Here is a 14,115-nt window from a genome sequence, read left to right as displayed (position 1 = left end):
GATGGACTGTCATCAGCAAATACGTTAAAGTCTCACATCTATTTGCTTGATAATACAAAACAGAAAAACAATGACCTGCAATGAAGTATGCCTATCATACGCTTGCTTCTAGTGCAACATAGATTGGAAAACTTAATTCTAAAGTTTATAGAGAAGAACAGCAGAGAGCAGTTCATTTTGAGTAATATTCTTCCCATTTCTTATGGTAATTAATTTTTCCATTATAGTTTCCTCTGATTGGATACTATAACCGAGGGAGAAGAGGATGAAGATCATCCGCTTTTACAGGAAGAAGGGTGGCAGAAAACTGAGGTTAGGAAGCGACAGTCACACTGACTTTTCCATAAAGACTCCCAAGGACCTTCTTAGTAATTGAGGGTTGTATTAGTTTCCTACTGATGCTGTAACAAATGACCACACACCTAGTGGCTTCAGACCACACAAACTAATTCTGTTATAGTTGCAAAGGTCAGACAACAAATGAATCTTATGGGGGTAAAACGATTATGTCAGCAGAGCTGGTTTCTTCTGATTCTCCAGGGGGAAATCCATTCCTTGTCTCTTGCAGCTCCTGAAGGCTACAGCATTGCTTGGTCCTGGCCTCATCCCTCCAGTCTCTGCTTCTGTGGTCGCTTAGCCTTCTACTCACTCTGGTCTCCTGCCTCCCCCTGTAAGGAAGGGCCCACCGAGATAACTCAGGCCTCTCTCTCCATTTGAAGATCTGTACCTTTTGCCATAAAAGGTAACATTCAAGGGTGATGGGGAGTAGAATGGAGATCTCTTTGGGGGCCGTTATTTAGCCTATCCCAGGTGTCTTTTTTGAAAATTAAATTTATTGGGGTGACATATAGGTTTCAGGTGTGGATTTCTATGTTACAAGATCTGTGTATTGCACTGTGTGCCCACCACCCAAAGTCAAATCATCCTCCATCACCATATATTGGGCCCCTTCCACCTCCGCCCCACCCACCCCCTTCCCTCTGGCCACCACCACCCTGCTGTTTGATACCACAGGTGTGTTATGTGTATCAGCAAGAGATTCTAACTAGATGGAACCTGTTGGAGTCTTCAGTGTATAATTTTAAGTTTTATAAAATAACCTAGTCATCGTCAGGAGAAGCCAGCCCCAGACCATGGGAAACAGCCTCAAATCTGCATCTATTAGTATTGTTGATCTTATTGATTCCCACTTACTGTTTGAAAGGATGAATTTTAACCCCACTAAGCCTTCATTTCTGAGTTTTATTTTTGCTGCATCTTAACAATTTGCAGCAGTTTTTTAAAAAATGAAAATCAGTGCTGTTATTACCTCTGCCTTTGCTGTGCGCTCTTAAGCATCCTCAAGTTTCCATTATAGCGCTTATTGTGATTTAATACATCAAGATGCCTCCCCTGGTAGGTCATAAGCTCTGTGAAAACTGGGTACATGTCTTCCTTCGTTCCTACTGCATGGACCCAGTGTGTCCTAGACATTCAAATGTTTCTGAAAGAACGCATAAATCTTTCACCATTTTTCCATATGAGCGCTATTGCTACCTCACATTGAAAAGCAAACAAAGGCTGTATCCTATTCATCTTAGTAACTCTAAGAACTAGCACAATATCTAGAACACTGTAGGCATTTATTAACTTTTTAAATGAATGCATGCCCAGGCACAAGGCAGTCAGGATTGACTTAACTGGTCGATCAGGTAATGTACTCAAAAGGGACACTTCCCCAAAGTCTGTCTGAGAGGGAGGCCTGTGGATTACTTAGCTTCAGGAAAGCCCCTTATAGATAACCAGAAAAACCTTCATTCCAATGTGACCTTCTTATTCCTTAATCTCACCATTCTGTGCAAAGTTAGAGTTAAGATTAGAATACATTTAAGAGAGAAAGGATCCCTTTTAGCAGGGTCTCAGGTTTCTACCTTGAAAATGGAAGTAAGCAAAGGAGGATTGATTATTAAATAAATTGTCCATGTACTTCTAGACATTACTAAAGTACCATTCACCCTACTGGTTGTAGAATAAATGAATTTGATGATTTTTTTAAACAGAGACCTCACCCTGCCCCCACTGAGAGGCAGTCTACCCTATGAAGGTATTCTTGAGAGGAAATTTTGGCATAACTATCAATGTTATAACATTCAATTCTCTTAAAATAATTCATCAGGGAAACAACACGTAAAAAGTTTGGAAATACTGTCCATTTGATTCCAGGCACGTAAGGGATCAGCACATTAAGAAAAAAAAAAAATCAGCCCTAGCTGGTTGGGCTCAGTGGATAGAGCGTCGGCCTGCAGACTGAAGGGTCCAGGTTTGATTCCAGTCAAGGGCATGTACCTCGGTTGCAGGCTCGATCCCTGTCCCTGGTTGGGGCGTGTGTGGGAGGCAACCTATCAATGTCTTTCTCACATCGATGTTTCTCTCTCTCTGTCTCACCCCTCCCTTCTACTCTCTACATATCAATGAAAAAATATCCTCGGGTGAGGATTAACAAAAAAGAAGAAAAATCATTAGGTATTGGATCAATGTCTCGATTTTTCTGTTTGCTCGGTAGCTGAAAAACTGACTCTCCTATGTTGACTAAAATGTAGGTCACCTTTGATTTATCAGAGAAATGCTTTGTCGGAGGAATGACTGAAAGTGACGCCTACGGGGAAAGTTGGACAGTTGTGGTAGTTGAATTTATTTCTCCCGCCTGACACATCTCAGAAGAAGCCCTTTATTCACTGAGTAGGTTCCCAAACATCTTCAAGCAGAAACGTGACAAAGCAGCATCGTTCTCTCAGTGAAAGAATTTATGATCTTCCCAACCCGGTCCGTCAGGGGAGGGGATAAGGCTGGGAAAGGGTCCAGCTGACCAGGAACAGTGACTGTGTCACAGGTGAAGACCTGGGGCAGTAGCAGAGAATTTGGGGGCGGAGAGGGGCGGGGATTATTTGTGAAAGAGCAAAGTCCGTGCTGTTTTTCTCTTGTGCAACTAAGTATTTGAGTTAAGGAATAGAATCATTAGCAAGTTTAGCTGCCAAAGGTGTCACAGAGTGACATCCCAGGGGAAATGGAGTGGCCACCTAGGCTTTGTCCGACTGTCACTTTCCTTTCAGGCATTTCAAACCACCCCAAGGAGCTTCAAGTTTATTGTAGGGAGATGTGCACAAAACATCAAAAGATTTCCTTAAGCGCTTCTCATAGTCAAGAGATTATTTCAGGGGAGGAAAGATCACATTTATTTATTCATCAAATATTTTGAGTGCCTGCTATTGCTGCGTCCTACTCGAGGTGCTGGGTTAAAGGAGAGAACATGTACTGAGCATTGTTCTAAGCAGTTTATACTCCTTGGCACATCCAATCTTCAGAAGAAAACTGAAATGTTTTTCTGCCGGTTCCATTTTATGGATGAGAAAACTGAGGCCCGAATTAAGTAACTTGCCCAAGTCAGGTAACTAATCACTGGCAAAGCCTCGATTGTCTGACTTCAGATGTCACTTCTTAAGTGGCTGTGCTGTACTGCTATCATTCTTGGAGGATTCTCGCATTTCAGCCAGGCCTGCTTTTTCTATGGGTTGTTTTGATGATAATGATGTTGATGGCGATGGAACTGCCATGCTTTGAGTGTCATGCACCATGTTGCCATGTTAAATACATTCATTCTATGGTTATGTCAGACAGTTCTCACCAGTCTATTCGATTAATAATCTCTACTCCGTGGATGAAAACAGTGAAGCTCTCTCGCATTAAATAACTTTCTCAAGGTCACGGCTAGTGAGTGGCGATGCGAGGCCTACATCCCATCTTGTCCTGTGCCACGGCCCAGGCACCTCCTTCTCCCTCTGACCTGCCTCCTGTGAAGGAGGGTTCGTTCGAGAGAAGAGGGGACACTTCTCTTCCACAGACGGTTAGAAATGGTCCCAACTTCGCCCTGGCTTTCAGGACCAGGACAGGGAGCTGAGAGGAGGGGACACTGGTGGAACCCTGGTGAAGCCAAGCTCAGCTGTTTGAATGAGGCTCCCCCTGGGGGCAGGCCATTGAAAGGAGGATTGTAAAGCAAAGATCCTCTGTTTTACAACCACTGAGGGTTTTTTTCTTCACAATTACATCAATCGAAATTTAACTTTTGTCAGTAACTAATATGGGTGGAGAAGCTTATCAAAATTCCTCGTTTGGGGGCCAAATCCAGTTATACAATCTCATAGAGAAGATGGGAACAAAATCTCTGGGGTGCCCTTTGGGCTCCCTTTTTTTTTTTTTTTTTTTAGTATGTTTTTATTGATTTTAAAGAAAGAGGAAGGGGAGAGGAATAGAGAGATAGAAACAATGAGAAACTTCATCAATCAGCTACCTCCGGCACACCCCCTGCTGGGGGTCGAGCTGGCAACCTGGGCATGTGCCCTGACTGGGAATTGAAACCCACGACCTCTTGGTTTCTGGGTTGACGGTCACCCACTGAGCCACACCGGCTGGGCAGATTAGCCGAATTTTTTTAAGCCCAGAGCAACTGCCACCAAGTCTCCCGTGCGTACACGTGCACCCTCCTCCCCCCCCGCCCCACACACACCTCATTAAACTTCTTTATTTGATGCTTAATAACTTTTAGCTCTGGACTAGTTTAGAAGACATTTTAAATATCCTCTGAAGTCTTCACAATATCTCATCAATATAGTTTTAGAGTCAGGGAGACTTATTTCTCATTCTCATTTTTCTCTTTAACATGAAATGTTAACCTCATTTTTATTTTATTTTATTTTATTTTATTAAATATATTTTCTCCTGCACATCTCCTACTGGAGATGTGCCCGCAACCCAGGTACATGCCCTTGACCGGAATCGAACCTGGGACCTTTCAGTCCGCAGGCCGACGCTCTATCCACTGAGCCAAACCGGTTTCGGCTAACCTCATTTTTATTATAAGTCTAAGTCTGTTGTGCTGATTTCCAAGTAATACATATGTAAAAGTCCAGCTGCCATGGGGGACAGCTTCAGTAAGTCGTACCAATTAGGAACTACCGAAGATTTTCGGACAAGGATTTAATCCACCCATTTAAAAAAAATTTTTTTAAGTGAATTCTCATGGTGCCATGTTTTTCCAAAACTGAAATGGATATGACATGTTTCAAGAAAACATATTTTCACCTGATCCACGTCATTTGCTAACTAATGAAGAAGTAACTGGAGAAATATGACTTTCATGAGACCACTTTCCTCCTCTTTATTGTCCTTGAAGATTTGCCATTTCCCATGGAAAAATGCCTGAGAGCTGACTTCCCCTTTCCCTCCCCCTTTTCTGAGGTCCTGGGGTGGGGGAGGAGGCAGGAGCCTCTGGTGGGAGGAGTGGCAGGATTATACAAAAGCTCTTCCTCTAACCCTGGGCAGCAGTTTTCTCTCCTTGGAACCGGAGTGGAGTGGTAAGTGCAGGCCCGAGGGAGGTGGGGGGTGGGCGAGTTTCCATGTGGAGCTCTGCAGGGAAGTGGGGAGAGGGGGCTAGGAGCCGTCTGCACCGTTCCCTGGGCCTTGGGGAGAGAAGGTGGTTCCCGAGGCTTCTTTCTGGCTGCAGTTGTGAAAGAGGGACCCGACCAGAGTGTCTTCTGTGTTTCAGTCATGGAATCCAAGGGAGCCTTAGGTGAGTGAGCAGGGAGCAAACTCAGTTACACGGCATATGCACCACCCTGATGTTGGTGGACGGCTCATTGCTTTGAGGGCACAGACGTATTACCAGACTCACTGATATGTATGTAGTTGGTCACCTGGGTTCTATCCTTGGCCCTTGGCCTTTTTTTACTTGCTCCCTGCGCAATCCAACATCCTCTGCTCTGACTATGGAGTAGTATTATTTGTATATTATCTCTTTTTTCTGATTATGAAAATAGAAGTATGTTAACTGTAAAAAAAAAAAGACAATAATGAAAAGGTAACATGGAAAATAAACATTAGATGTAATCCCACCGCCCAGAGAAAACCATTCCTAAACTTTTCTCCATGTATGGGTAGTGTTTTAGTCTTCCATCATATGGATGTATCATTAGCCAGCGTCCAATTGTTAACTATTTACTTTAGGTCCAATTCTTCCTATTGTAAAGGAGGCATATGGAGTTGGCATACCTCACATTTCCTTTCAATAAATTTTAAGATTTCAAAATTTTTGATGAGTCTTGCCCTGTCAGTTTACTCGGCCATTGTTAATATACGAGGGCCAGATCCCCTCATAAGCACCAATACCTTTTTCTGACTTTTGCCAGATTATCACATTGGTGTGTGTCCCGGGTTAGGGCTTAATCTGCATGTTTCTGGTGTAACTAGAGATGTAAGAGTTTTTATGCTTATTAACACCGTGTGTTCCTGCTTTTGTGCATGGATTGCCTGCTTGGGTTCTCTACTTATTCTGTATTATGAAATCACGTTTTCTAATTTTGAAGTTTTGAATTTTTATTTAAAGTTTGCAGGACCTTCAGCCTATGTTCCTCATACACACAAGTGTAGGTAAATGTTCCTCTCCCTTTTCTTCTGGTTGCTTTATGATTTGTTTTTATAGTAACTCCTTAATTTACTTGGAATTCGTGTCAGTGTTTGGAGGGAACCGGGACCTGGCTTCCTTGTTTTCTGAACAGCTGAGCACTTCAAGTCTTTCTTCCATTTGCTCTGTCGTTCACCTTGGCCCACTGATTCAAGTTCTGTTTTGAATTCATTTTCAATTCTTGTTGCATTTCTCACACTCCTTTAACTCAGCTTGATCCCTCTTTGTTTGTTGCATTAGAGTGTCGTCATTGACCTTTTATTGAATCAATCCCTGTTTTCTTGAATTTTATCGACACCATGCAAACAGAAACTACCTGTCGTCTTTCTTATAGTAAATCCGTTCATAAATATCCCCAGGTCCTGGGGATTCTTTTCCTCCAGGTTTCTAGGTTATGTAATATTTTCATGATTCCATGTTAGTAATTCATGGATCTGTAACAAAAGGACAAATCCAATTCTGACGTTTGCCAGCAAATTTGAGGAGTTCTAATCGGAGCCCCTAAAATGAGAATTTTACTCCTGGGATTTGAACTTTGGGAGATGGTTGGTAAAAGTTTGCCTAACTGGTTTAACATTCCAGGACCCGAAAGGCAGGGGGACAGGGCTGGGGCTGCCGGCCGCTCCAGCGGGGAACTCGGTCTTGTCCGGGCTGGCAAAGCCTCTACAAGGTCTGCTTTGCTGAGTTTAACTGTCTATTTGATTTGGTATAGAGTTTCCTCAAAAAATTAAAAATGGAATTCCCATTTGACCCAGTGATCCCACTTCTAGGAATATATCCCAAGAAATCAGAAACACCAATCAGAAAAAGGATGTATGTTGATTTGACTCCAGGCCAGATGGTCCTTGTGACTGTATCTGGGTTCTTCCTGGTCCACACTCCCAGGTCTGTCTGGCCCAATCACTGGCTTCCTCTCCAGAGGATCCCAATGCAGCAGCTGATGGCAGTGGTGCCACATGGGGACCTGGGAGGCGGAAACAGCTCTTGTCTGCATCTTTCCACATTGGGGACCCTTAATGGGTTTTGGAAGAACCCCGGTCTACCTAGTATGTATAACACTTAGGGAGTTGGCGCTCAGGGTCTTCTGATTTGTATTGATCTGCAGTTGGTGACATATTCCTGGTATCACCCCTTAGTTTCCATGTGAATTTGAAGAACCACGTATCTTTTTATTTGTCATTTTGTTGCTTGGGGTTAAGAGGGGATGCCCGGTCTTATTTTGCCATTTGATTGGAAGTCTGCCGTTGTTCAGTGGTCCTCTAACTGAACATTTCTAGTCAGCCGCTATCTTTCTGCCATCAGAGAAATACATTTATTTTTTCTTCACTCATCCATTTATTCATTCTTTCATTCAACATTTATTGAGTGATTCTCTACGCACTTGGGATAAGGTGAACAAAATAGACCAAAATCTCTGCTGTGCAGTAGCTTAGGTTTTATCCGATATTAAGGCAACCGATTCCATCATTATTTTCCTTTCAGCACTTAGCACTCACTGAAAATGCCTTGTTTATTGACTAGTTAACTTGCTTATTTATTTTCTCCTCCCTCTCCAAAACTGAGCTGGAAACCTTTTTTACCGTCTTATTGTATCCTTAGGGCTTCAGAATGCCTGGCACAGGAGGCTTTTAATGTTTATTTGCTGGGAAGTGAATAATATATTGTGGAATTAAATTTCAGGAAGAAAAAACATATGTAATGATAGACCTTCCAGAACAATGTTGAATAGAAGCGGTAGGCGTGAACATGGTGTCTTGTTCCTAATCTTAGGGACAGAGCGTTCAGTCTTGCACCATCAAGGATGCTGTTAGCTGTGGGTGTTTTATAGAGGGCCTTATTAAACTATTTATAATTTGTTGATCATTTTTTATCATGGAAATGTGTTGGACTTTTTGTCAAATACTTTTTTTTTACACCCGCTGAGATTATGTGGCTTTGCTTTTTATACTACTAATAAGGTGTGTTACATTGTTTGATTTTCATGTGTTGAAACCACCTTGTTGGGATAAATCTTATTTGGTCATGTGTATGGTCCTTATGGACTTTGTTTGCTAGTATTTTGAAGACTTTTGAATCTATATTCATACGGATAGTGGTCTATAGTTTTCTTTGCTTGCGATGCCTTTGTCTAGTTTTAGTATTAGGTTAATACTGAGCTCATAAAATAAGCTGGAAAGTGTTTCTTTTTCTTCTTTTTTGGGGGAAGAGTTTGTGAGTGACTGAGGTTCTTTTTTAATTGTTTTATAAAATTCACCTGTGAAGCCACCTGACCCTGAGCTCTTTATTTTATTTTTTAATTTTTTTCTGGAAATTTTTTTAAAAATATATTTTTATTGATTTCAGAGAGGAAGGGAGAGGGATAGAGAGATAGAAACATCAACGATGAGAGAGAACCACTGATAGGCTGCCTCCTGCACACCCCCTACTGGGGATTGACCCCGTAACCTGGGCATGTGCCCTGACCAGGAATTGAACCATGACCTCCTGATTCATAGGTTGATGCTCAACCACTGAGCCACACCAGCCGGGCTGGAAAGTTACTTCTTGGTTGCTAGTGTTCTGGCTGCTTGTGACTGGTTGTCATGGTGATGGGAGAGAATGAATTGGGAGGTGGCTGTGATAGGCATTGCACTGTGGACTTTACTTACATATCCTTTGTTAATAGGACTTTGTCGTAGCCTTCCTCTGACCTGGGCTTGAAATATCCTGTTGTCATTCATGATGCTAGAGTACAAATGAAGACAGTAAAAGTATCCTACCATCCTGCAAATCAGACTTGTTTCTGTCCTCACTCCATTATTCCATGACCCCATGGAGATTTAGATCCTGAGGCAAAGACTTGGTAGCAAGAAAAAGGTAAGCGTTTATATGATAAGTTGAGGAACTAAAGCCAAATGTTAAAGAGTTGTCGCAATTGGTACCCGTCATTTGGCACTTTGTTCCACCAGGTGGTTGTGTTTTGCTTTTTGCTTTTTCTTATGAAATGTTTAATACTAAAAAGACTCATTGATGTTTAAGTATCAAGGTTCACTTACGTCTTTTCTATTCTTTCTTATTGTTGTTATTGTTTTGTCTGGCTGTTTTGACCTTGATCACTTTTATTGGAGCTCCTGCCCACGAGGTCAAATTGTATTTTCTCAACCTTGATTGTAGATTACAAACTGCCGTAAACCTGTGGGAGAAAGCCACGTGTTCCTTGGCAGTTGGTTTCCTGAATCGTGTTTCAAGAACAAATACTGTGGCTCCTGAGTAGTGAGACAGAGAGGTGGGGCCGAGCGTCCCGGGGCCCCTCCCGAGTGCCTTTGAGAGGGTTTCCCTTTCTCCGGGGAAGGCCAGGGGTTGTCCCAGGCAGCCTTCCTGGGCTTCCTTGGTTTCCTGGGGTCCTGAGGGAACGCTCGGAAGACCTTCCTGTAGTTGATCCCTAATTTGGATGCCTAAGCCAAGAACTCTCGTTCCCAAGACTGCCATGGTGGGGGGGGGGGGGGGGGGGGGGGGGGGGGGGGGGGGCTCATCCGGCTAGGCCTCCTGGAGAAAAACAGTGAAGGGGGGACCGGGATGCCGGTATCAGTGAACTTTCTATGGTTCTAGCATTGAAACTCTTGAGTAAAAGAGAAAGAGACAAGCTGGCCTGACTTCTGGGGCAGGTGCGAAGAGAAGCAGAAATGTGGCCCAGAAAAGCAGGAAAACCAGCCTTCAGAAGAGGCCCTGAGAGCGTTGCCCCTTCCTGGGGCAATTGGTTGACTGGTAGCAGGGATTGCAACAGAGGGTGGTGCCCCTGAGCTGTCTGTCTGTCTAGATGCCTCTCCGTCCAGCCCTGGGAAGCCCAGGTGAGTTCCTCAACAGAAATGTCTTAGTTGGCTGGGGCGGCCGTGACTAAATACCACGCACTGGGTGGCTTAAACAACGACATTTATCTTTGCACAGTTCCGGAGGTTAGACGTTCAAGGTCAAGGTGTCATCAAGCTTGGTGTCTCCTTGGCTGGCAGGTGGCCCCTTTTCTCGATGTGCCCTCACGTGGCCTTTCCTCTGTGCCGTACAAGCGTGGTGTCTCTTCCTCTTCTTACAAGGACACCGGTTAGATGGGATTAGGACTCAAATGGCATTCTTTTCACTTCATCGCCTCTTTCAAGATCCTGGCTCCAAACACAGTCACACGCTGAAGTACTAGGGTTTAGGAATTTAACAGATGAATCGGGGTGGTGGTGGGTGGCATAATTTAGTTTATAACAAGAGAGGCCAATAAACTCCACCGCTGAGGGACGGAGGAGCGGGAAGGCCACATGAAACGACCTGCAGTTTACCCGGGATCCTGTAAGGATAGTCAAAAAGAGCTGAAGGGTGGTCAAAAGAGCGGAAACGTTTGGGACAATTGAGACCTTGATCCCAGTTTATCTTTCTCCCGGAGCAGCAGGAGAAGGTGACAGCAGCCGTGGGAATGAAACCGCTAATGCTCCTGGGGAAACCCAGGGTTATCTGTCAACACACCAAGCCAGCCGGGACCTGTTGAGCACTGAGAGGCGCAAGACACACTCCCAGATATTAGCGAGCACAGAGTCTCATCCAGGCGCAAGTTAGGAACATGTGGGAAGTTCCTAAGCACAGAGAAATGACCCAAGAAGTTGCCAAGGAGTCTTGGAGGCCTCCATGCGTCCAGCAGTGGGCCTGGAACTGGGAATTCGTCGGAGAGCCAAGAAGACCTGACCCCTGACCTCTGGCGGCTCCTACACTAGAGGGGTGGACAGATCTTGGTCTAAGAGCCACACAAAGAATTTCAAACTGTGATAAGTGCTCTAAACACAAAGGACAGTGGGACAGGATCGAGTGCGACAGAGAACAAACCCACCTCAAAGGAATTCTCAGCAACTGACATGTAAGTTGAGACCTAAAAGATAAGAAAAGGTTAACCAGGCCACGAATCAAAAGGACATTGGTGCAGCAGCTATTACTTTGTGTGCCTAAGCCACTACAGGCCTGTTTTCATAGCTTAAAAATAGATCATGCCATTTTTTTCTGATTATGTAAATGAGTCATACTTATAAAAAATGTTTTTTACCCAGGAAAGTATTAAAAAAAATTATCAGTGGGGGGTAAGAGATTAACCAAAGGACTTGTATGCATGCATATAAGCGTAACCAATGGACACAGACAGTAGGGGTGACGGCCTGTGCTCGGGGGTGGGAGTGGGCGGGGAGAGGTCAATGGGGGAAAAAGAAGACATATGTAATACTTTCAACAATAAAGAATTTAAATAAACAAAAAGAAAATAAGGTAAATAAAAACCTACCAGAAGTCTTACTTCCTTGAGGTAACTACTTTGAGAATATATGCTGTTTTATATGGTGAACAGTAGCTTGACGTCTTTTTGTTTTTTAGTTTCTTCCCATTTTCCCTCTGCCTAGTTGAGTGATGGTGAACCTTTTGAGCTCGGCGTGTCAGCATTTTGAAAAACCCTAACTTAACTCTGGTGCCGTGTCACATATAGAAATTTTTTGATATTTGCAACCATAGTAAAACAAAGACTTATATTTTTGATATTTATTTTATATATTTAAATGCCATTTAACAAAGAAAAATCAACCAAAAAAATGAGTTCACGTGTCACCTCTGACACGCGTGTCATAGGCTCGCCATCACTGGTCTAAACTATATGACATTAAACTGATGGAAGCTGTTAGCAGAGCCCAGCAAGGACCCACGATTCAGAGTCAGAATGATGGACTTGACAATAAGCTTGATTTCAGAGAGGAAGGGAGAGGGAGTGAGAGATAGAAACATCAGTAATGAGAAAGAATCATTGATTGGCTGCCTCCTGCACGCCCCACACTGGGGATTGAACTGTGACCTCCTGGTTCATAGGTCAACGCTCAACCACTGAGCCACGCCAGTAGGGCTCCCAGTGTACTTTCAAATATTTCTGTTAAATGCTTGCCCTTGAAGTTGTGTAGCTACCTTGAAAATATAGACGTATACTTCGAAATGATTTATGAATGTTCTCTTACTGCCGCTGACCTACATATATTTTAGTTTCTTTTTCTGCTTGTATCTTTCCTGTCTCAGCATGATACATCTTAATAAAGAAAACTAACACAGATATATTACTTCACAGTTGGGCTAATAATCATTTCCAACTTTCAAATGTTTATGTTATAAGACTGACTCTCTTCTTCTTATGCAGAATCATGTTGGCAAACTAGTTAACTAGAGCCCCACTTGCTGGGGTGTTATCAGAGCCTAGCTGACCTGGGGGAAGGGAAATACCCAACTCTCATACGGTCTAGCCTTCCGCGGGGGAGAGGACAGCAGCCAGCTGCAGCTCCTCCGTCCCACTTCAGGAGGGAGGGAAAGGAAAACCGAGCAACACTAGTGAGGTTCACAGACCAGAAACGCACTAAAAGACTGAGACCTCATCAGGGGACTAGAGAACACTTCCCCTCCTCTATAGCTCACCCCACCCATTACCACAGGCCTATTTACAGCAATCCTTGCACTCGTGCATTATGTCCAACTATTGGAGAAAACTGCAAGCATATGACAGACAGTAAACCACAATTCGTATCACAATTCGTATCAGACGTGGCAAGATGTTGGGCTTATCAGATACGGAATTTGAAACCACGATATGATTAAATGCTAAGAGCCCTAGTGGGTGAAGTAGACACGTGCAAGAACAGATGGGTAACATAAGCAGGGAGATGGAAGTCCTAAGAGAGATCCAAACCAAAATGCTGGAGGTAGAAGGAGACATGAGGAATGCCTGGGCTCCTTCGTAGACTGGCTAAGAAAAGAATCTCTGGGCCAGGGGCCATCTCCCCAGACACCTCCAGAACTGAAAAGCAAAGAGAACCAAGATCGTAAAACACAGAACAAAATATCTAAGGACTATGGGACAACTACAAAAGGTGTCACACACGTAATGAGAAGACCAGAAGGAGATAAAACAGAAAGAAACAGAAGAGGTATTTGCAACAATAATGACTGAGAGTTTCCTCGAAATGCGCGATTCCCCCCTTATCCGCGGTTTCACTCTCGGCGGTTTCTGTTACCTGCGGTCAACCTCTGTCTGAAAATATTACATGGAAACTTCCAGAGATGAATAATGGATAAGTTTTAAGTTGAGCGCTGTTCCGAGGAGCGTGATGAAATCTGGCGCCATCCGGCTCTGTGCTGCCTGGGAAAGCCATTCCTCATCCCTTTTCCAGTGTCCGTGCTGTATACGTGACCACCTGTCAGTCACTTAGCAGCTGTCTTGCTTATCAGATGGACTGTCAGGGTATCTCAGTGCTTGTGGTCAGGTAACCCTTATTTCACATAATGATGGCCCCAGAGCAAAAGAGTGCTGATGCTAGCAATTCGGATGTGCCAAAGAGAGCGTCCTTTCAAAGAAAACGTGAAAAGGTTCCCAACTTTATTTATTTGTTTGTTTGTTTGTTTATTTATTTAAAGTTTACAGTTTATTAATCCTCTCATGAAAAATCTGCACAACCATCACAGATAAAGTCACCAGAGAATCTTTACTCCTCCTTTTTGCCAGCACCAACACTGGCCTTTGCAGTCCCCCTGACTTTCTTCATTCTGTTCTTGCGTTCCTTTCTCTGTTTTCTTGAGGTCTTCTTCTTCTCATA

General features: G+C 43.6%; 1 protein-coding gene across 6 annotated transcripts in view; it reads left to right on the top strand.

Annotated features, from left to right (window-relative positions):
- Positions 1-227: 227 nt before the first annotated feature.
- MAB21L3 (mab-21-like 3 (C. elegans)) overlaps positions 228-14,115 on the top strand; it is a 31,326-nt gene continuing 17,438 nt past the window's right edge. For 4 of the 6 annotated variants that reach the window (XM_014534539.1, XM_014534543.1, XM_014534542.1 and 1 more), the window contains exons 1-3: positions 228-312; positions 569-742; positions 9,159-9,349. The gene's annotated coding sequence lies outside the window, so the exon portion shown is untranslated. Of the gene's footprint in view, positions 313-568; positions 743-5,366; positions 5,388-9,158; positions 9,350-14,115 lie in introns of those variants that run through there. The other 2 variants (XM_014534534.1, XM_014534535.1) reach the window with 2 other exon arrangements.

Source organism: Myotis brandtii, unplaced genomic scaffold, assembly GCF_000412655.1.
Source record: "Myotis brandtii unplaced genomic scaffold, ASM41265v1 scaffold131, whole genome shotgun sequence".
Lineage (NCBI taxonomy): Eukaryota > Metazoa > Chordata > Mammalia > Chiroptera > Vespertilionidae > Myotis > Myotis brandtii.
Note: the sequence above shows the minus strand (reverse complement) of the source record. Positions and strands in the feature narration are given on the sequence as shown.